At 36.8% G+C, this 23,583-nt stretch overlaps 1 protein-coding gene and 1 pseudogene across 2 annotated transcripts in view; one reads left to right on the forward strand and one right to left on the reverse strand.

The window, feature by feature from the left end:
* The window catches only part of DLG2 (discs large MAGUK scaffold protein 2), a 2,332,374-nt gene that overhangs the window by 1,849,302 nt on the left and 459,489 nt on the right, over positions 1-23,583 (reverse strand). The gene's annotated exons all lie outside the window — the stretch shown is intronic.
* Positions 6,002-6,768, forward strand: LOC119538146 (annotated as a pseudogene).

Raw genomic sequence — 23,583 nt, forward strand, 5'->3', positions numbered from 1 at the left:
ATAAGGGCTGCCACTGCAGTTCTCCCTTCTCCTTCCCGGAGCTGACAGCCCCTCCTCCCCCGGGACTGAGCCTGGCAGGGAGGGGCGCGGGTCCCCTGGCCGCAAAAACTTACAGATTTCGCTGATCTCAGCAGTTCCACGTTTTCATGAGTGTTGTATGAAGTATGCCCAAAGTCAGATTGCTCTGTGGTGTCCAGTCCACGCAGTTCCTGGCTTTCTACCTACTTTCCTGGAGGAGTAACTAAAACATACAGCTCACCAGTCTGCCATCTTGCCCCGCCTCCTCTCCCTTATTTTTGAAGGACAGTTTTGCTGGATATAGAATTCTTGGTAGGCAGTTTTTCTCTTTGAGTATCTTAAATATATCATACCACTGCCTTCTCGCCTCCATGGCTTCTACTGAGAAATCTGCACAAGTCTTATTGAGCTTCCCTTGTATGTGATGTATCGCTTTTCTCTTGTGGCTTTCATAATTCTCTCTTTGTCTTTGACATTTGATAATCTGATTATTAAGTGTCTTGGTGTAGGTCTATTCGGATCTATTCTGTTTGGGGTATGCTGCACTCTTGGAGCTGTAATTTTATGTCTTTCATAATAGATGGGAAATTTTCAGTGATTATTTCCTCCATTATTGTTTCTGTCCCTTTTACCTTCTCTTCTCCTTTTGGGACACTCATGACATATATATTCATATGCTTCATTTTGTCATTGAATACCCTGAGAAACTGGTCATATTTTTCCATTCTTTTCCCCATCTGTTCTTTCATGTGTACGATTTCAGATGTCCTGTCCTCAAATTTATGAATCACTTCTTCTGTTTCTTCAAATCTGCTGTTGTATGTCTCCATTATGTTTTTCATCTCTTTTATTGTGCCTTTCATTCCCATAAGTTCTGCCAATTGTTTTTCAAACTTTCAAGTTCTTCCTCATGTTCAGCCAATGTCTTCTTTATATCTCTCATGTCTTTTGCCATATCATACCTCAACTCATTGATTTGTTTTTTAAATTGATTTAGCATATTTGTTTGAAGATCTTTAATTAGTTGTTTCAACTTCTGTATCTCATTTGAGGTATAAGTTTGTTCCCTTGACTAGTCCATATCTTCATTTTTCCTAATGTGCTTCATAATTTTTTGTTGTCTAGGCATCTGGTTTCCTTGATTACCACAGTTATATTTTCCCAGACCGGATGGCCCCAGGTCTCAGGAGGAAAATGTAATCAGTATCAAGTTTCCAGTTCTAGGCTGTGATCTCAGTTGTTCCACCCATTCCAGGCTGGTGTCTGCTATGTGTCCAGTCACAGATGTCCCCCAACAGTTGTTCCAGACTATTTACTAGTTGTTCCTGACTATTTCTTAGTTGCTCTAGAGGACTAACTAAATTCCACACCTCTCCATGCTGCCATCTTGCCCCACCTCTTGTCCTGGTCTTTTGCTGGGTAGTTGTTTTGGAGTTCCTCTGTTTTTGGAATTTAGTTTTCCATTTTATTTCCCGGGAGACTGACCTCCTTCTCCTGGGTGTCTGTAAGTGGCCTGTCTCCCTCATTTTTGCACAAAAGTCTCACCGGACATAGAATTCTTGGTTGGCAATTTTTTTCTCTCAGTACCTTAAATACTTTGTCCCACTGCATCTTGACTCCATGGTTTCTGGTAAGAAATTAGCATTTAATTTTATTGGGATTCCCTTGTATGTAATATGTTGCTTTGTTCCTGCAGTTTTCCAAACTCTCTCCTTATCATTGGCATTAAAGAGTTTGATTATTATGCATCAGGGCACCATTCTCTTTAAGTTTATCATCTTTGGAATTTGTTGTGCTTCTTGAATGCACATTTTCATGTCTTTCATTAAATTTGGGACTTTTGTGCCATTATTTCTTTGAATATTTCTTTAGCCCCTTTCTTTCTTCTCCTTCTGGGTCTGCTATAATGCATATATTGGTATGCTTGTGATGTTGCACAGGTCTCTTAGGTTCTGTTTTTCTTACTCTTCCTTTCTGCTCCTAATCCTGAATCATTTTAATTGTCTTGTCTTCAAGTTCAGTGATTCTTTTTTCTGCCACTCCAATCTGCTGTTGAAACCTTCTAGGGAATTTTTCATTTCAGTTATTGTGGTCTTCAACTCCAGTAGTTCTGTTTGGCTGCTTTTTAAAGTTTCTATCTGTTTTTTGAAACTCATACTGTTCAGTCATTGTTTCCCTCATACCCTTTTATTCTTTCTCTATGTTTTCCTTTATCTCCTTGAACATATTGAGGGTCATTTTTTTTAAGTCTTTGTCAGTATGTCCAAAGTCTTAGGCTCTTCATTGATGGTTTCTGGATTTTTATCTTGTTTCTTTGGATGGGACATCATTTCCTGTTTCTTTGTTTGTCTTGTAATCTTTGGTTGCACACTGCACATTTATATATTTTAAGGTGTTTTATATTATAAGGATTTAGTTCCTGAGCTGTTTTTTTCTTATGTGTGTATCAAGCTAGTGTTATAACAGAGATTTCCTTGAGTGTCAGAGTCTAACAAAAACAAACAAACCTAAGCAAAAAGCACCTTTCATGGTCTGCAAATTTGGCCTGCTTTGGCTAGGGACTTCCTTCAGAGTTTAGCCCTCCTGTCAATAATATCAGTCTGAGGTGAAATGAAATGCAGGATCCTCTCTGTCCTATCTTAGCCTGCAGGGAGCTTCCTTCTTGTCCTGGGCTTGTACTTGCTCATGACCTTAGGAATTACCAGTTTTCAGGAATTTGAATGTCTCCTCAACATCCCCTCCTGGATGCTCTTAATCCAAGTAGTCCTTTGTCCCAGGCCACTATGACTTAACTATTTTTTCACTGTTTTAGCTTTCTGCAATCTGTAAGCTACTTCTCTGTTTGAAGAGCAATTTCTGGGAGAACAACCCTGAGACAATTTTCCTAGCTCAGTATTTTAGGTTTCTGATAGATTGGCACTGATAGGCACTGTGGTATGTGCTCATGGATTACTCTGCTCCCTCTGGAACAGATCCAGGGACCCATAATGGGGATGCAGGCTGGCTCCACACTGTGCTGGGGAGGGGTTGGGGGCCTACACCTACTATTTTTCAAGTTGCTTTAACTTGATTCAGCACTTGCCCTATTTCTGCAATCCTTTGTCTTCTCGAGTTATGAGGAAGATGACTCTGCCAGTTTTTGCTGGTTGTTCAGAGATTCTGTGGGGGTTGGTACCCTGGGGCCACCCTCTTTGTCAACCAGAAGCCATGGTATACTTACATTCTGTAGCTTATTCATTTAAAAGTTCTCAACATGACATATTTTTTAACTGAAAGCTTATTTTTATGTTTAGGAAACTAAGAAGATTTAAAAACATGCTTCCCAGGAGAAAACTTCTCACATTCCTGCCTGGCCAACCATGTCTCATGGACTTGAGTTAGGGTGTAGCAGCTTGTAATCACAGCTGCAGACTTTAGAAGTCAGAGTCTGGGATGGGAATAGAAGTGAGGGTGGGGTGCCAAAAATTCCTAGTGAAATTCCTAGTGAAAGTGTTCAAGGAAGATGAACAGATAGTCTGGGGTAAGGTTCAAACCAAATAGAGAAGGATATAAGGATGTGTTAAGATGCAAGAATGTCAGAAAACCAAGCATAGAAGAACTATCAAATTTGAGAAAATGCAGCTACAGCATCATTTTGCATCATTCCTATGGCCTCAACAGGGGGGCTTAAGTTTAAAGCTTGGTAAACAAAAATGACATGCCATAAATTCAAATTTAAGAATCTTTTGGCTAGGGAACAAATTCTGGGGATAATTTTTAGGTACATAGGTTTACCAATGACAACGGAGGATATTTTAAAACACAAAGGTTTTCAATGAACTTAAATAATGTGATTTTGGAGACAGATCAAGGAATGTTTTTTAAAGAATATGGCCACCATAAATCTTTAAAAAGTTCCTTCATTTAACGTTGGAAATAAACTATGCTTTATGAATTTATATACCTTATTAATGCATATGAATGTTTTAAATCTGACAAATTCTGTTGGGTATTATTATTTTTACTCTTTTATTTATGGGTGTATTACTATGTTATTTTGGGACCATGTATAATTTTTTCAGATATATCATAGATGATGGTCATGAACCATGAGATTGAAAACTAATCACAGTTGCATATTAAACAGCTACTACTTTGATGGTGAGAAATATTTGTGACAGTAGATGCAGCTCAAGAAATGGTGCTAATAATCAGTATTTTTAGACTTTTATAATAATTTTAGGCTCTCTATATGTAAGTATATACATATACACACACATACAGATATTTATGTATGTGTGTGTGTGTATAGATATGTATATATATAATAACTATCTAGTAAAATGAATGCCTTTTTTATAAGTTGAAAATCTAACTGCTCTAAGGATATTCTGTGTAACAGGGTGGGTTCCTTATGAGCTGAGAGTACTGAGATAGAAGTACTAAAACTGAAAAGAATGAATGGGCAGAGGTCAGTGGCCTGAAAGAATGCAGTGAGGATGCCAAAAGAAAAATCAATGATGGATGATGGACAAAAGTAAGTTATCTATCAAATATCCAAAGACACCATGTCCAGGTCTCAGTGAGGGCACACTTACAGGGACGAATCCAAGATCAAATCGAGAAAAAGTGCGGCAGAAATAAAAGTAACTAGAATACTTTTGTAGTATCCCAAATGAATTACTACATTTTCTTGTAGTAGGATCTCATTCTGTAAGATACTGAAAACTTCTTTTATTTCTGGCAGAATACTAGGTAACATGGAGGATATACATCAGGATATTTAAAAAGAAAATAGACAGAGTTCAAAATCTGGTTTCAGGAAGAAATTTATGGTAACAAATAAGTTATACTGAAATGATAAAGGGCTAGAAGAGAAGTTTGCACAGGGGACACAAAGACGGAGTGGTCATATCAACATGGGTGATAAGGAATAAGAAAATTATCATACAGGAAGGAATATGGCCTCAACATGACTTTGATGGTTTTAAAAACAAGTAACTCTAAATTCAGGTGTTATAAATTAATTTCTTTTAAAAGTCCATAATTATACTCTACATACCCAGATAAATCAGGTGCACCAAATGATCAACTATGTATCAGTTTTATTTACTCATTCATCAAACATTTATTGTCTGTCTGCTATGCCAGTCACTGCACTACCTCGAAGCACAGTTAATGTTTTACAATATATACTTTATACTATTTAGCAAACTGTCATAACAGTATACCTACTTAACATTTGCAATTAATGCAATGCTGTTTAAAAAACAAATAATGGAGAAATTGACCATTTAAAAAGTTATCTTGCATTTATCTTGGATAACATGGTTTAAATTGACTGCCCAATTTTTTTTTTTTTGGGGGGGAGTCTCATGCTGACTGTATCCTTTACTTGCAAGAAGACTATTATTCATCCAATACTTATCACATAGTTGTTGAACACCTGCTATTCTCCCAGTACTCTTTTAGGCCTTTGAAAATCAAAAATGAATAGATCATGGAACTTAGAATTTAGTGGAAGAGAAATATAAACAGCTAACTGCAATTCAATGTGAAAAGAGCTACGATCAAAACATAATTAGGTCTCGCCCCACCTGGCTGTCCCTGCCTCTCTGCCACCTTCACCCAGGCTACCTTCCTGGCCCATGGCATTGGTGGGGAGCCGGGACAGTAGTTTGTAGATGCCTGTCCCTGCCTCAGAGAAGATTCCACGTTGAATGAACAAAGACTGAACTTTTTGCAGATGCCTTTGTAAAGTATGTGGAGTAGTGCTACAGTTTGAATCACAAAGGATTTCACACTATGAGGTGAATGGGAATGGAGTATTGGACAAAAATAGATTTTGTAATCTCTGCATCATGAGTTTTGAGTTCCCAGTTGTGGCACAGTCTGGCTATGTGGGGAGAGTTCATGCTAAAAAATTTAAGCAGTTAATGAGCAAATATGATCAGAATTCTCCATCATGGTCTCAGCCTGGTAAGGAGAATCCCTTGTCAAACTAATGAAGCATTCAAAGAAAACACATGACTCTTTTTTCAAGAGGAACTTGAAGATTATATCAAAGTGCAGAAAGCCAGAGGCTTAGAGCCAAAGAATTGTTTTAGAAAGAGAGAGGACTATTTAGATACCCATGGGTACAAAGAAGAGGTTAACTCCAGACCGGATATAAAATGTTTGAGCAAAGACTCCCATCTGAAACTGTACAGACTTAAATGACGATCATACAATATTTCACAAACAGTGAAAAACCAGTTACCTCAGTGGCTACCAGCTCACGCCAGGAGACTGAGACCAGACTTCTGAGCTACTGTCAAACTCCCCAGGGACTACTCAGAAAAACCAATACCCCTGAATGTTAGTCAGCAAAAATATAATTGTGGCTCCTACAATGTAGAATCGAGTTTACAAGCACCTCTCCTTAGCAAACAGTACCAGTTCTCATCAAGCCAGTCATAAACAGACACATCAGAAGAAGAAAGGGCACTGGAGGAAGACAGAAAAACCAGAGGAGATGCAGCCCAAGCATAAGAGGAAAAAAAGTTATGAGTATATGGATTTAGACAAACACAAGAGCATCCAAAGATAGAAAGCAGAGATGGAAACAGTCACTGTCAGTACAGAAAAGCTTTAAGAATTGAAAGGAGAAAAAAAACCCGCGATGTAGCCTCTAAGAAACAGGAACGTAAGCATAGAAAAGAGAAAAAGGAACAAGGCCAAGAAAGGACAGAGGAGGAAATGCTTTGGGACCAGCCTATCCTAGGATTTTGAAGCTTTGGTTCTCCCAAAGTTGAATTGAAAAAAGTAGTTGGAGCTGGTTTCATGAAGCTTGTGTTCATATCACTTTTCTTATGTGACCAGGTAATTCAACCTCTAACAAAGGCTAAGTGAACAGAAAGTATTTAGTATGCTTGCTCCCCAACAGGGAAATTACTTTCCCTCATTTTCTAGAAGCATTATTATTACATTTTTCTTACATACAATATAATTTCCCTTAATGAGAGTGGCTCTGCTTTTATTCATCAAATCACTATGATAGTGGAATTGTTTTCCCTTGGGAGGTCATTTATTATAAATTGGAGGATTAATAGGCTTCGCAGAATCTATTTCTTTATTAGGTTTGTTTTAGTTTGGGTGGGGTATTTTTATGTTTATTGGTTTTCTCTATGAAGCAATTTAGATTGATTTTTTGTTCTTTGTTAGATCTAATTTGCAATATATATTCTAGGTTGGAAAGTGGAAAATGAAATACATTATAATATTAACCTTAGATTACATATAATTTAAAAAGTTATCAAAGAGTCCTGATACAAAATCAGTTTATATTCTGGAAATGTTTATGATAAAGTTCTAATTTCTACCAAAAAAAAAAAAAAAAAAAACAAACCCATAATTAGTGAAGCTAATAAACTTTAAGCTTCAGGGATCTCTCTCTTAGACGAATCCCCTCGAAGCCCAGGAGGAGCCCTAAAACTGTCTTCACATGGTCATGTTTTTGTAGAATTTGAAAACATAAGATATTTTAAGCACAAATGTTTAAAACCATTTTGTCTTTCCTTTCCAACTTCTCCTCCATTTTATTTCACTTCACTAGAGTGGCCAAAGGCTTTTTGGAGATCTAGCAAAGGGGTTATTGAGCTGGAAATACATTTAACTTCTCAGTGGAGTTGATTTATGAAGTTCACAGCCACTTGTATGAATAGTTAGGTTGTTAGCCTTCTTAGCATAAAAACGGTTTCTAAGAACAATCTTACTATCCACTGTGGTAAGGCCCAAAGTGGCATTTGGTTGTGAACATGTCCTGTGGTGCCTGGAACCAGAAGTGTATGGATAATGGAGAACAAAGAAAGCTTGAATACATGGAGTCAGAAGCTAGTCTGTAGAAAATTCTCCCAATCATCAGACACATATTATTGTAAATGGAAGATTCTATTTTCCTTAACACCCAATCAAAATGGAAGTTCTAGCCTGTCAGAAATAACTTGATAATGCAACATATACAAATATAAACATTCCATATATTCTTCCTTTTTTGTTGGGAACTAAATGAAATAGAATCCATGATAAAGCCTGTGTTTGTACAGTACAAATATGGAACAATTACAATAAATTATAATTATGTATCTGTGATCATTAAGTTCATGTGTCAACTTGGCTAGCTTAGGGTGTCCAGTTGTTCAATCAAGCACTAGCCTATGTGATACAGTGCAGATATTTTGTAGATGCGATTTGCTTCTATGAACAGATGATTGCATTACAATCCACAAAGGGGACTGCCCTCAGGAATGCAGAGAGTCTCCTCATTCAATCAGTTGAAGGACTTAAAAGCCAAAACTTGAGGGGTTCACAGGTCAGAAAAATTCTGCCTTAACTTCAACATTGGCTCTTACTGGAATTTTAATCTAGTCAGCTATCCCTGGAGAATTTAGACTAAACTTCAACATCACCTTTGATCACTTTCAACATCAGAGTTTCCAGATTGCAGCCTGTCCTACAGAAATCAGACCTCAAAACTCTCCCAGACCCCATGGTCATATGAACCAATTATATATATATATATATATATATATATATATATATAGTTCCCTGTTGGTTCTGAACTCTGACTAATACAATCTATAACAGTTCATAGATGAAAAACTTGATAGAGGTTTTCTCAAATTTGATAATAATTCTAAAATATCCTAAAATTTTAGTAATACAAAAGATAACAACTGGTAAAACTGAAAGAATCTTTTCAAAAATATAAATAATAATAAGCAAATTTTACTCAACCATGCCAAAGGAAAGATTGAAATACCCTCCACTTTTCTTTATAGAAAATATTACAAATTTTTATTCTTATTAAAAAATCACTAAAAGTATATAAAAAATAGGAAAAGAGTCTATTACAGAAAGTTAGGCCATAATTAATTAAAATATGTAGTATTTCATAATTTTGTGATGTCTGCAGTTTTTCCTGCATTTTAAAATTTGTACTATCATTTACTTTTTCATTCTAAATAAATATTCACCTTCTTACTTAAGTTTGTATTTGTAATTTCATATTCTTTACATTAAGGAGATTCCCCTAAATTATAAAAGCTTCAGGCCTGTTGGGTCTGTTGTAATAGTTGTTTCTTTTATCCAAATGGTCCTTTCATTTTGACAAGGCCAATGCCCACTGATGAAGGTTCCCTCAGGCCAAGGCTGGTGGAGGGAAGAAATACCAAATGGAGACAATGAATAAAAGGTATGAACTGAGATCTGAGCCTACAACTGAGTTGGAAAAGGAGCTCAACTGTGCAGCCAACCCAAAAAGATGTTCACAAATGGATGAAGAAACTATGGTTAAAGAATCTGGAACATTAGAGTAGGGAGCATAGAGTCAGTTGAGTAAGACAACGGCGTTTGGTGGATACCCCGAGCGTACATTTATATAAGCTGCGTTAGAGAATGTCACATGTTCTTTAAAATGCTTAAAACATTTAAATTAATTTCACTTAAAGTTCCAAACATTTAATTTTCACAAAACTCCATGTAAAATTAAAGAGTTATTATTCATTTAGAGGCACTTCCAGTCTGCCACCCAATTATTTGGTTGCATCTGATAAGCAGTCTAAATTAATAGAATCTTAAGTACATCTGAAGAGCAATATCAAATACTTAGGGGGCAGACAAACCTCTCATACTTCTGAATTTGAAAATGACTTCTAATTACAATTCATATTGGTCTTTGCATTGGAAACTGAAGGATAAATTAAAAATTATATTTGTTCACTGCTGAGGAAGGAAAGAAAGCAGAAAGAAAGAAAGAAATGCAAAGAGAAAGAGAATAAAAATAAAGGGAAGAAAAGGGAGAGTGAGCAGAAAAAGAAGAAAGAAAGAAAATATAGACACCTGCATATTTTGAGGCAGAAGTATTGAACCAGAGATCAAGAGACCTGGAAATCTGACTGGGCCATTCTACAATTGTTATCAATAGAAATCAAGAGTTAGGGGCAAAGTTTCAGGAACAGTATCAACATCTTCAGTCTAAAGGAACTGGGGAAGGAAGGTACCTGATACCCTTTGAACATTAAACAATAAACTAAAGCCTTTACAAAAAAGTGCAGTGCATCATTGCTATTGGTACTTTCAATACTATCATTTGCAACAGGTCCTGCAGCATATCAAGAGACAATTGATCAGAAAATCTGTATTCAAATAAGTTACCTAATATTCAATGATATATAATTGTCTGAATGATTATAGAAACCTAACTCAAAATTATTCAGGTGATTAGACTCAAAAAATGCATGACAATGAATTACTCAGGCTGGGGAAAAAAAAGGAAACAATGTCCATGTGAGCTAAACTTAGGAAATTAAAGAGAAAAAAATGAAGAGAGAAGAGAAAGGAATAGAAACAATCCCAGCTGTTACTGATGCAAGATAAATATCAATGTATGTTATATATGCTTAATAAGTAATTTTACTATGGCTGATGATACCAAAAGTGGATCCTGGACCATCTAGACACATTTACTTAGTTCTGAGAATTCAGAAGTGATCATTTCTATGAAAATAGCGATGAGGCAAAATCACACTCCATTTATTGGTATGCAAATGTGTACATCAAGCCTAAGAAGGGCAATACTTCTTGGTCAAAAGACATCTGTTCAAAACAGCATAGAAAGAAATGGCATTAAAAAACACATTCTTCTAAATAGAAATATAAGAAGAAATAAGACATGATATAGCTATTTATAAGAAACAAAATGTTAGGCATTTGAGAATCAATGTTAGATTTTTATATGTGGAGGATTTCTGAAAATAAACTAGATAAATACTTTACAGATGTGTCGGTGAGAAATGTTATTTCCAATTCATCAGGCTTTCCCATTGACAACAATGTGATTAGAATTTTTATATAAAAATGTAGTAAAATCTTTTTATAAAGATATAGATGAGGAAGATGGAGGAGCTTGCTATTCTGTGCATGCAATTCTCAGAAATGTTCATGAAAATATTTAGGCAATATTCAAAATATATTTGTAGAGCAATGTGGCAGTTGATGAATTGATGCTGTCCTATGCTGCTACACATTGATTCTTTCAAAACTTTGGTTGAGTTTATTTTCCCAGGAAAAGAACTCCTCCAGAAGATTAAAACAATAATAATATTGTAGAGGATTTAAGTTTATAAACTGCATCCATATATAATATTGCCTGATCTTTTTCAAGAGTTTTATAAATGAAGACATTAAGGTTCAGAAAGGTTAAAAATTTTACTACAAAAAGGGCAAAAGATATTATGATCTTTTTATTAAGCTAGGATGCAAGTGAGATTTTCAATAGATGGAATGTAACTCTGTAGAAGGGATCTTGTATGCCCTTCTCCTCTGAGGATCCAGGAACTGACACTGTGGTGATCTTAAAAACAAAGTAAGAGAGGGTTTCATCTGCCTCTGTCACATTAGCTAAGGGGCTTTTCCTCCTTTTTAAAACTATCCCTCAAGTCAAAGGACCAAATTCAGAATAATCTATGATTTGTAGACTTCCATCACTTTCTTCCATAGCAAATGCATTTTCTGAGAATACCCAAATCTTTTCCTGCTATAGAAATGCTGACTATAGATTATTTTGACTCACCTATTCAAAAAGCCCGTTCACCATTCCTTATCCTTTTAAAACTGAAATTGAAAAGCATAATCTTATCCTATTAAATCTGTAACTAATATTTAAGAAACAGGGCTCAAAATATCAAGAAATATTTGAGGCACTATCTCAAATATGTTTTTAGGAAAATATTCAACTCAAGGTATCAGATCTAGTACTCTGCTTAAAGAACAAAATTCAAGGAAATAAAATGCGAAGTTATTTCTTGGAATATATGATATATGATTTTGCTGTGAAGATGTAAACCTCTGAAGATCTTGATTCAGCACAATACATTTCAATATACCATTTTTAATTGACTTTTAAGATAAGTGGACATCCAGCAGTATATTTTAATGTTTATCAGCATGCACCAGATAACATTTCTGAAGAAGTTTAGCTAGGAGAAAATAATTTAAAGATCAATATGCTCTTCTCCCCCAAACACTTCTACAATAGCAATTATGTTCCATCCAAAGTTCTGATTTTTATGGAACTCATAAAAAGGCTGAGTTAACAAAGGGGCAGAAGCTCTTTAAGATCAGGAAAGATGAAAGGGAGAGGGGATATTCAAGTTCTGCCCCCTCAAAGCTGAGTACTGGAGAAGAGAACTAACACTTGTTGAGTACCTACTTTGTTTAGGCAAAGTGGTTGTGTTTTACCTGCCTTAAGCAAACACCTTTATCTGGAAGCATGGGAATAAGTATTTTTAAAGAGAAACGTTTTCCAGATATCTTAGATTTTAACGCTTTAAAATAAAACTTTTATTTTTATTACTTTGTGTGGAAGTCTTTCTAGCTATGCATATCCCTTAATTCTTAAGGAATCACACTTAAAATAATTTAAAAACAACTTTGCCATTTATAACACCTTTGAACATTATTTCTCTACTCTATAACAGAATAGTTGCTTCAGAGTTTTTATTCCCATAAAAAGATCTCCAACTGTGGTTTTTTTGTGTGTTTTTATATTTGTTTTTTGTGTTCCCTTCCATCCCCCCACCCCTACCCCGACCCCTTCTCCTGCCTTCCTTTGCTACCAAGCTATCAGATTTTACTCTCAGGATCATGAATGGGTCTGCCAATAGCAAATGCTCACTGCATTTAATAACTTTCATTTATGGAGTCTTTACTGACAAGCAATATGCTAGCACTTTATTGGATTATTTTATTTAATCCTCAGAAAATTTCCAAGAGAGTGTAGAATGGGTTCTGGCTCCTCAGAGCTCTTTTTAGTTCTTACTGACATGTTCCTAATGATAAGCTGGATAATTTTTTCTAAATATCTGGGCTATAGATAACCATGGCTAAATTGTTATTATACTTTTATAGATGGTCCCATTCCAGGTATTTTCTTTCAGTTAGCACCATTCCAATGAGGGCAGATACTTCATAGTTCATCACCCTATGTTCTTACTTACTGCTTAAAATATCACATAAATTGGGACTGCTGATACTTCTCATAAAGCTCCATGTGATGCCTATATCAGATGGATACTTGGTATCCTGGTTTGTCAGAACTGCTATCACAGAATACCATACAATGGATTGGCTTAAACAACAGGAGTTTATTGGTTAACTGTTTCAAGGCTAGAAGAAATCCAAAATCAAGGTATCAACAAGGTTATGCTTTCTGCCCAAAGTCTATGGCATTCTGCAATTGGCTGCTGCCAATCTTTGGGGTTCCTTGGCTTATCTATGCTTCTAGCCATGCCACATGGTGGTAACCTCTCCTTTCTCACTTCTTTGACTTCCAGGATCTCTTTACAAGGCCCGAATAAACCAGATGAAAGCCCACCCTGGTCCAGTTCGCCTTTTAAAGGTCCTATTTACAATGCATTCACATCCACAGGAATGCAAATTGAGATTAAGAACCTGTGCTTGTTGGTGTACATACATAATTCACTCTGCCATACTTGGTAAGAAATCTTGAGAGAAAGATAAGAGAATAATTTATGTTTTCAAACTGACAGAAAACAAAACATATTTGCCCTGTATTACAGAATTACAACAAATGGGTAGAATTGTGAGAAAGCATGTTTTTATTCTATCTATGAAAGAATGTTCTAACAACCAGAATGATCCAATAATGGAAAGAGGAAACTCTTTATTTCAACCCTATACTTTTTTTAATTCAATTTTATTGAGATATAGTCACATACAATACAATCATCCACAGTGTACAATTATTCACAGTACCACTATACAGTTGCGCATTCATCACCTCAATCAATTTTTGAACACTTTCATTACCACAAACAAAAAACAAGAATAAAAGTTAAAGTAAAAAAGAACACCTAAAACATCCCATACCCCCCATCCCTCCCTAATATTCATACACTTGTTGTCCTTATTTTTCTAGTCATCTGTCCATACACTGGATAAAGGGAGTATGAGCCACTAGGTTTTCACAATCACACGGTCACACAGTGTAAGGTATATAGTTATACAATCATCTTCAAGAATAAAGGCTACTGGGTTGCAGCTCAACAGTTTCAGGTATTTCCTTCTAGCTATTCAAACACACTAAAAATTAAAAAGGGATATCTATATAATGCATAAGAATAGCCTCCAGAATGACCTCTAGACTCTATTTGAGATCTCTCAGCCACTGAAACTTTGTTTCATTTCTCTCCCCGCTTTTGGTCCAAGAAGGCTTTCACAATCCCATGATGCCAGGGCCAAGCTCATCCCCACAAGTCATGTCCCACGTTGCCAGGGAGATTTACACCTCTGAAAGTCATGTCCCATGTAGGGGTGGAGGGCAGTGAGTTTACCTGCCAAGTGGGCTTAAAGAGAGAGAGAGAGGCCACATCTGAGCAACAAAAGAGGTTCTCTGGGGGTGACTCTTAGGCACAATTATAAGTAGGCTTAGCCTCTCCTTTGCAGTAACAAGCTTCATAGGGGCAAGCCCCAAGATCAAGAGCTTGGCTTTCTAATTTGATAACCCCCAATGCTTGTGAGAATATCATTAATTCCTTAAATGACAAAATTTAATATTTCCACATTTTCCCCCAGTCCCTCAAGGGGCCTTTGCAAATACATTTTAATCCTCTGCCCAAATTACTCCAGAATATATTGGGGCTTCACATTAACCTGCACAAACCAACCAGAATTCACTCCCTATTCAACATTCCATGCAATTATGTTGCTTGAATAAACTGACCATACAAGTCAAATTAAACAGTGTGTTACAAAAAATATAGATTTTGGACCTAATAAACATCTCTTCCTTTGGTCTCGCACAAAAATTGAAGTTTTAAAAACACTGTCAATATTGTCCTTTACCCTTTAGTCTAATTTATCTTCTTCCTAACCAAGTCCATTTCGTTCATATATCTAATTGAAGTCTGATCACTTTTCTCAGGCTCTAACATTTACTGTATGGGGTAATGCTGACATTCATAGCTGCTGGACTCTGGCTCTGAGTCTCAGGTGTCACACAGATATCCAAAGTTCCAGGGACCAACCAGGTTATACAAAAAGAGCTCAGCATCTCAGAATTTAGAAACAGCCATTACAACTCAGGAACAGACGTAACTGCTGTAAGAGCTTACAACCTAGGAACCTTTGCAACAAAACTTTGTGCAGGTTTGGATGTATTATGTTCCCCAAAACACCATGTTCTCTAATGCAATCTTGTGGGGGAAGACATATTAGTGTTGAGTAGGTTGGAATCTTTGGATTATGTTGCTTCCATGGAGATGTGACCCACCCAACTGTGGGTAATACCTTTGATTAGATTATTTCCACGGAGGTGTGGCCCTGCCCATTCAGCATGGGTCTTGATTAGTTTACTGGAGCCCTATAAGAGTGCACACAGAAGGAGCTCAGTGCTGCAGCTTAGAGAGACATTTTGGAGACGGCCATTGAAAGCAGACTTTTGCTGATGCTTTGAAGATATCAGTTCAGAGTTTGTCCTGAGAAGCTAAGCCCAGAGACACTTCAGAGAATGCCATTTTGAATTGCAACCTGGGAGCAAAAAGATGCCAGCCACATGTCTTCCAAGCTAACAGAGGTTTTCTGGATGCCAATGGCCTATCTCCTGTGAGGGTATACTCATGTTTATGCCTTGGTTTGAACATGTTTATGGCTATAGAACTGTAACTTTGTAACCAAATGAACTCCCTTTATAAAAGCATTAGAAACTGGAACAGCCTTCCCCTGATAACCTATGCTATTAGACTCAATTCTCAAAGTTTGCACATTATATTTAGTTCATATTAGCGAGGCATTATAATGTTTTCCTTTTCATTTCTAGTTTATTTCACTCAGCATACTGCCCTCAATGTCCATTCACTTCACAGTTTCTCTCCTTCTTGTAGCAGCTCAATATTCCATTGTATGTATACCCCACAGTTCACCATTCCATTCATCAGTCAGTGTACTCTTAGGCCACCTACATCCACTGCAAATCGTGAATGCTGACACCATAAACCCCACTGTGTAAATGTCCATTTGCGTCCTTCTTCTCAGTTCTTCCAAGTATATATCCAACAACCTAGTTGTAAGACTATATGGCAACTCCATGCTTAGCTTCCTGTGGAACCACCACACTGCCCTCCAGATGGGCAGCACCATTCTATTTCCCCACCAACAGTGATTAGGTACACCCCTTTCTACACATTTTCTCCAGCACTTGTATCCCTCTGTTTATTTTTTAGACAGTTTAGTTCACACAACATACATTCCATCATAAGTAAACAATCACATAGTTATGTATTCACCACACTACCTATATGAGGACATTTCCATTTCTTCCACAAAGAAGAAGGAAGAGGCAGAAAGAAAGAGAGAGAGAGAGAGAGAGAGAGAGAGAGAGAGAGAGAAAGAAAGAAGAAAAAGAAAGAAAAAATGGCACCTAAAAAGCAACAAAAGAAAAAGATAAAATTAAAATAAAATACAATTAAAAAGTCAGATAATACCACCAGTGCCAACAATCCCATATTGCTCCCTCATATCCCCCTCTTATGAACCTTTATCTTTGGTATATTGCCTTTGTTACAATTAATGGAAGCATATTACAATGTTACTGTTAACTATATACTCTAGTTTCATTGATTGTATTTTTCCCCAATACCACCCCATTTTAACACCTTGCAAAGCTGACATTCATTCATTCTCCCTCATGTAAAAACATTCTTATATTTGTACATTTAATCACAGTCATTGACCACTCTAGGTGTCACTGAGTTATACAGTCCCAGGCTTTATCTTCTTTCTTTCCTTCTGGTGTCCTACATTCTCCTAACTTTCTTCTCTCAACCATACTCACAGTCATCTTTGTTCAGTGTATTTATAATACTGTGCTACCATCAATGAATATTGTGCTCCAAACCTCTCTCTCCTGTCTTTTCTTATCCGCCTGTAATGTTCCCTTCAGTATCTCTTGTAGAGCAGGTATCTTGTTCACAAACTCTCTCATTGCCTGTTTGTCTGAGAATATTTTAAACTCTCCCTCATTTCTGAAGGACAGTTTTGCCAGATACAGAATTCTTGGTTGGCAGTTTTTCTCTTTCAGTATCTTAAATATATCATACCATTGCCTTCTTGCCTTCATGGTTTCTACTGAGAAATCCACAAATAGTCTTATTGAGCTTCCCATGTATGTGATAGATGGCTTTTCTCTTGCTGCTTTCAGAATTCTCTCTTTGTCTTTGACATTTGATAATCTGACAATTAAATGTCTTGGCATAGGTCTATTTGGATTTATTATGTTTGGGGTATGATGTGCTTCTTTGATCTGTAATTTTATGTCTTTCTTAAGAGATGGGAAATTTTCAGTGATTATTTTCTCCATTATTGTTTCTTCTCCTATTCCCTTCTCTTCTCCTTCTGAAACACCCATGACATGTATATTCACACATTTCATATTGTCAATCAATTCCCTGAGATTCTGCTCATATTTTTCCATTCTTTTCCCTATCTGTGTGTAGGATTTCAGATGTCCTCTCCTCCAGTTCATGAATGCTTTCTTTTGCCTCTTCAAATCTGCCATTGTATGTCTCCATTATGTTTTTCATTTCTTGTATTGTGCCTTTCATTCTCACAAATTCTGCCAATTATGTTTTACAAACTTTCAATTTCTTCTTCATGTTCACCCAATATCTTCTTTATATCCTTCACCTCTTTTGCCATATCTTCTCTCAACTCATTGATTTGCTTTTTGAGTTGATTTAGCATATTTGTTTGAAGATCTTTAATTAGTTGCTTCAACTCCTGTATCTCATTTGAAGCGTAAGTGTGTTCCTTTGACTGGGCCATATTTTTGTTTTTCCTAACTGTGACTCGTAATTTTTTTGTTGTCTAGGCATCTCGTTTCCTTGAATACCCTAATTAGATTTTCCCAGACCAGATGGGCCCAGATCTCAGGAGGAAGGTGTAATCAGTATCAAGTTTCCCTGAGTATGAGACCCAACAAGTTGTCAGACTTTCCTATGAGCCTCAAGACTCTGTGTGCTTCCTATCATGTCCAGCTGGTGGCGCTTGTTAGCCTGCAGCTCCCCACTGGTTTAAGGAGGTTCAGTCCCTTTAATTCTCAGCAGACCCTGTCCTAGCCAGGGGCTGAGGGTGTCAGAAGCCAAGCTTAAGTTGTTTCTGGTCCACCCCACCCCCTGCCAGGCCCTGGGGTCTGAATTCTCTGAGGGAGGGCAGCCACTTGAGCTAGGCCCCATCCCCTTTTCTTAGGGAAGATACACCCTATAGGGAATTATCTTCTACACTTGAATTCCTCCTTTGTCTCTCTGACTCTGTTAACTCTACCCCTGCCTGGGTCAGCACTGACAATTGAAAATGCCTGAGGCTTTCTCTAAGAAGCTACTTAGAATGGGAGGGAAAAAAAAGGAAAAAGAGAGAAAGCCCATTTTCAAAGCCAGTCCACAGCCCCCCAGTTTCACCAGTCGACTGGTGTTGGTACCCAGTTCTCTGTGCCCCTTTTCTTGGGACACAGCCATTTTCCAGTATTCTGAGTACAGCCATCTTCAAAAGCCTCTGTTTTTATTTAATCATTTTTTTCCATCAGCCCCACATCCTCTCTTCCACGAGAGGCCTCAGGGTTCCTTTCCTGCTTTCTCTGGGTTTATCTGTGCTTGTAGATTGTATTCAGTAGTCCAAATTTGTTAACTAAAACTGCAATTGGAGTTTGGTTGAGTTACTATCCCTCACTCCAGACAGCCTGCTTCTTTTTTCCACCAGGAAGTGTTACAACTCAGCCAGCTGTGCTGTTGGGGAGGGGTGCCAGCTCCACAGTTTGGGGAGCTTTACTTACAGTTTTATCTTGCAAGCTCAGCCATTCCATCCATTCTCAGTTGGTGTATGATGTGTGTCCACTCACAGATGTCTCCCAACAGTTGTTCTAGACTATTTACTCATTGTCCCTGGCTATTTACTAGTTTCTGTAGAGGACTAACTAAATTCCACACTTCTGTATGCCACCATCTTGCCCCACTTGCCTCAATCCTATGCTTTTAAGGTAGTCTGACATTCCAACAATGTAGCTACTGGCCTATAAAAAGTATTCCAGGCAAGTGTCTGCTTCAATCCAAATCCTTTCATTTATAAGCCCACTTTTTTTGGGAATTGTTATTTGCATCTTATTACTCAGTCTCCTGGTTTTCCACTTCCCCTTGTAAACTCTCACTTGAATCTGCCCCCATGTACTCTCTCTGTTTCAAACTGCATCAGAAAACTGGATCCTGACCCACCAGTGAAGATTTAGCTGTTCAGTCCTGTGCAAAGGTAGATAGACTCCAGATGAAACTAGATGAATATCAGAGGGAATGTTATATAAGACCTGCTTTGGCTAAGTCCTTGGCCTACAGTATTTGAACAATAAGATTCCTTTCAATTCTTAATATTCCTTGGTACCCCAGAGGCAGAGAGATTAAGAGTACTGGTTTTGGAGTCATAGAGATCTGAATTTGAGTGCTTAGTCTTCTACTTACCAAATGTACGATATTGTAAAACATAGTAAATAAGAATACCAACTTCTCAAGATTTTTGAGAGAATTGAATGAGACAGTGCATGTAAAAAGCTTAGCAGATAATAAGCACTTAAATTTTAAGTGATCGCATAGTGTTAATACGAGGCAAGTAAAAACTATAATGGCACAAACTCCAACCCCAATCAATTACAAAGAAGAAAGAATTAAATGAAGTTCTGCTCTTGTTCTAATTTGTTTTGTGTATTTGGGTCCAGGAACACGATCCACCAATTTGAGAAATATGTAGTAGAGTGATTTAGGAATTGAAATGCCTAGGAATAAATCCAAGCTCTACCATTTACTAGCTGTGTGATGTTGAGCAAATCATTTAAACTTTCTGTGCCTTTGTTTCCTCATCAGTAAATTAAGAGTAATAATAAAACACCTATCTTGTAAGATTATTATGAGAATTAAATGAGTTAATACATGCAAAGCACTTAGAAAACTGCTTGGCATATAATAAGAGTTATATGTGTTAAATGTTATCCAAATGAGTAGACTGTAGTTTCAAAAATGTGTATACTTTAGATTGAGGTGTAATAGATGGCCTCTAAAGTCCATCTTGAGACTCTACAATTCTTCTGGACCATCCAACACAGTACAATATGAGAATCATTTTGCTTTGCTAATGCATTGCATAATCCAATATAAGTAAAGATACAAACATGTGATCAGAACTATAAAGAAATCTCATGAAATGAATTTTTTATTACACACTATATTTAAACAATTATTTTCACTAATGACTTGAGGTATTAATGACACTGGGTTTACAACTCATCTACTCATGTGGACCCTGAAAAAGAGAACTCCTTAGGTTCTCCTGTTAGTATGATATCTGGTATTATATTAAATGATAAATTTTTCATCAGGTCATGAAAGATGACCACAGAAGGTTTTCAAATAAAGCAATTTTCTCTCTTAAATAAGTAACAAAATTCATTCATATTTTAGGCCATAGTCTTATATTATTAACTTTCAATTACAGCTGCACACATACAAATCAATCCTATTTACTCAGGTAATAATCAAATGATAACTGAGAATGGTAATATATGGGGAAATTTCAAAAAAATGTCTAATGGTGCATGAATATAGATTCTCTGGTCCCTAAAATATCCTGGAACTACTATCTGATTCTGTTCTTGGACAGTGCTATGGAATGGATAGTCATATACCTGGAATTTTTTGGAACACCCACAATTTCTATTATTCTTTCCTGTTTTCATACTTTCATATAATTTGAAAACTATGCTCCTTTTAGATTAGACAGTACTGTAATCCATTTATTTAATCAAAGAACATGTACTGAGAGGCTACTATATGCAGGAGTATGGACTAGTGCTGAAGGGATGTAAAATATATAGATACCAACATGATATAGATATAGATAGAGATAGAGATATATAGATATAGATGATATTGATATAATTGTAGGAAAGTACCAGCCTGCTCACAAATAAGTAATATAATGTGGAAAGTGCTCAGCTCCCTAAGGGAAGCGCCAAACTGATTCAAAGCAAGAAGAGTCAAACTTCTTGATAAGAATACGAAGTTCTTTTGATGTTTCCATAAAAAGCCCTCTGTAGGGGAAACCTAAAGCAGGTAAACTTACAGCAATGCTATACAGGTGGTATTACATGAAGTTTGAGAGTGTACTGGTATTTTAACAGTTTTTCATTGTTATATTTTGATTATCAGAGTACTGATAGTTTCATATCCTGAACAAACCTCACTCTCTCATCATAGCATTTTCAGGGTTGGACTGACCTTCATATAACACAGGTTCCTTTCTCTGTGGGAACAAAACTTTAGGGAATATGAAGCCTTTTCTATCTTTTTTTTTTGCCAGGATACTCTGCCTTGGAACAGAATTCAAAAAAACAACTTTTTAAAAAGAACTAGTTCTTACATCGGTAAGCAACCAACCCAAATTATGTCTGCAGCGAGAAAGAGGATAATTACTGCAACTTACCTATTCTCTCCATAGATTGCTAACAAGCCAATGACATCTCTGTTTGATGGTAACACAATATATTACTACACTTCTATGTGCAGGGAAGGGTGTGGCACCATATCACATCATTTCAGCCCATAATGGTCCCATATTTTTCCACAAAAGTAAGTACTTCAAAGAATAGCCAGAGCTGTGGACCATCATGACTCACTTCTGTAATTTTAACAACCTCCTTCAGAATCTTAACTAAGACTAGGAAATTTTTCTATGGGTCAACCAAGAGATTTTAGGACATGCTTCTAGTACAACAAGTATATGTTTAGAAAAACAGCATATTATTCTCTGACATGAAAAAAATAGTCATTTTTTGACTATTTACTGCCTAATAACATCTGAAAAAAATTATAGCTGTGGGAATTAATATAATACTTTATAGCAAGATGCTGTTAAAAGAAATAAAACAAAACATAGTTACTATGGCTAAGAAATTTAAAATGAAGTATGGAAGTCATTCTGGAGATCACTCTTACGCAGGTCTCAGCCAGATGTCACAAACTGCCAAAGCATGCAAAGTCTCATGCAACAATGTTCCTCAAAACCCTAAGGATACTGGGACACTACAAACAAACCACAAGATAAAGAACTCAGTTAACTATCTAAACTGAAGGACAATTAGAGTACCTCAAATATCCACCAACCACAAACAACTTGCTTAAACTTCTTTTCCTTTAAAAATCCTTGCCTGGAAATGCCAGGATGGGACGTGATTTGGGTTGCTATCTGAATCTGAGCTCCCTAAACTGCAATTCTAAGACCCAGAATAAAAGCCTTTATTGCCTTGCAGCTTAATTTGTTATTTCTCAGTTGGCATTATATGGTGTCAGAAATGGAATCCAAAGTGAACAACCTGACTCAGGATCTGTCATTAGATTCAAGCATTGTACTTGCCAGAGCCCCTTGAGCTCTGTCATCTCCCTGATAGCCCCAAATTCCCATCAGTAAGTCCTCTCAGCTCTGAACCTCCTTCTTTTTTGATTGATGTTCTAGCCTTTCTTTGGGTGTCTTCTGGTAAAGGGCAGTTTGCACTTTGGTGCTTTTCATTTCAGCTTATGTAGAAGTCCAGTTTGTGGACTTCAGTTCTTTCGGTTTGGGATGGTAAAAGTCCTGTTCTGGTTTGGGCTTGTGGCAGAAGTCCAATTGTGTTTACCATTTTTGGTATACAAGGAAAATTTCCATATCTAGTATTTAAATGGGACTTCAAAATTCTCACTTCAGTAATGAGTTCTTTTCAGTGGACACACATTTCCCTAACAATCAATTTGACCCGTTCTGCCTGTGAGCCATAAAAAAATTATTTTGGTGAGCATGGGACATGCATTTAAATGCTATTAGAGTACCCACCATTTTTTGATGAGAAGCCTGGGCTTCCAAAGGACAAAACTCTTGTGAAAGGATAAGGTGGCCAGATATGGGCTAGATTGATACAATGTTTCCCACCACCCTCAAGACAATTTCTGTGCAACTAGGGACATGGGGTTGCAGATCAGACAACTAGAGCGCAGGTTATCTCCCAGGTAAAACAGTATCCTGTGAAAGGCACACTGTAAAACATCACCCAGGTAATTCCCCTCAGGTTAGGCTTTAGGTTTACTCACAATCAGAACTAAGAGTGGGTTCCAATCCACTTGAAAACTCTAAAGGTGCACTGCTATCTAGCACACTAGCTGGTTTCTTATAAAAATTACGATCCTGCTCCATGTAAAATCTTATCCCACTGGACCTGGTATACTAGAGAAAATCTTGAATTATAATGGCCACATGGGGATCTTCTGATATGCTTAAATTGGTATATTTGTGTGCTCAACCAGAAAATAGAGGCTCTAAAACTAAGCAACCTTGATGAAATACATGTTTTAGCTGGCACCTGGAAGCTTCCAAATGTATAACTAATTCTAAAGTTGCCTGTCTTCAAGAAACAAAAACTAAATTTACAGAAACTAACAAATACTTATCTACATGCAATATCAAGCT

Source organism: Choloepus didactylus, chromosome 6 (genome assembly GCF_015220235.1).
Source record: "Choloepus didactylus isolate mChoDid1 chromosome 6, mChoDid1.pri, whole genome shotgun sequence".
In the NCBI taxonomy this organism is placed as follows: Eukaryota; Metazoa; Chordata; class Mammalia; order Pilosa; family Megalonychidae; genus Choloepus; species Choloepus didactylus.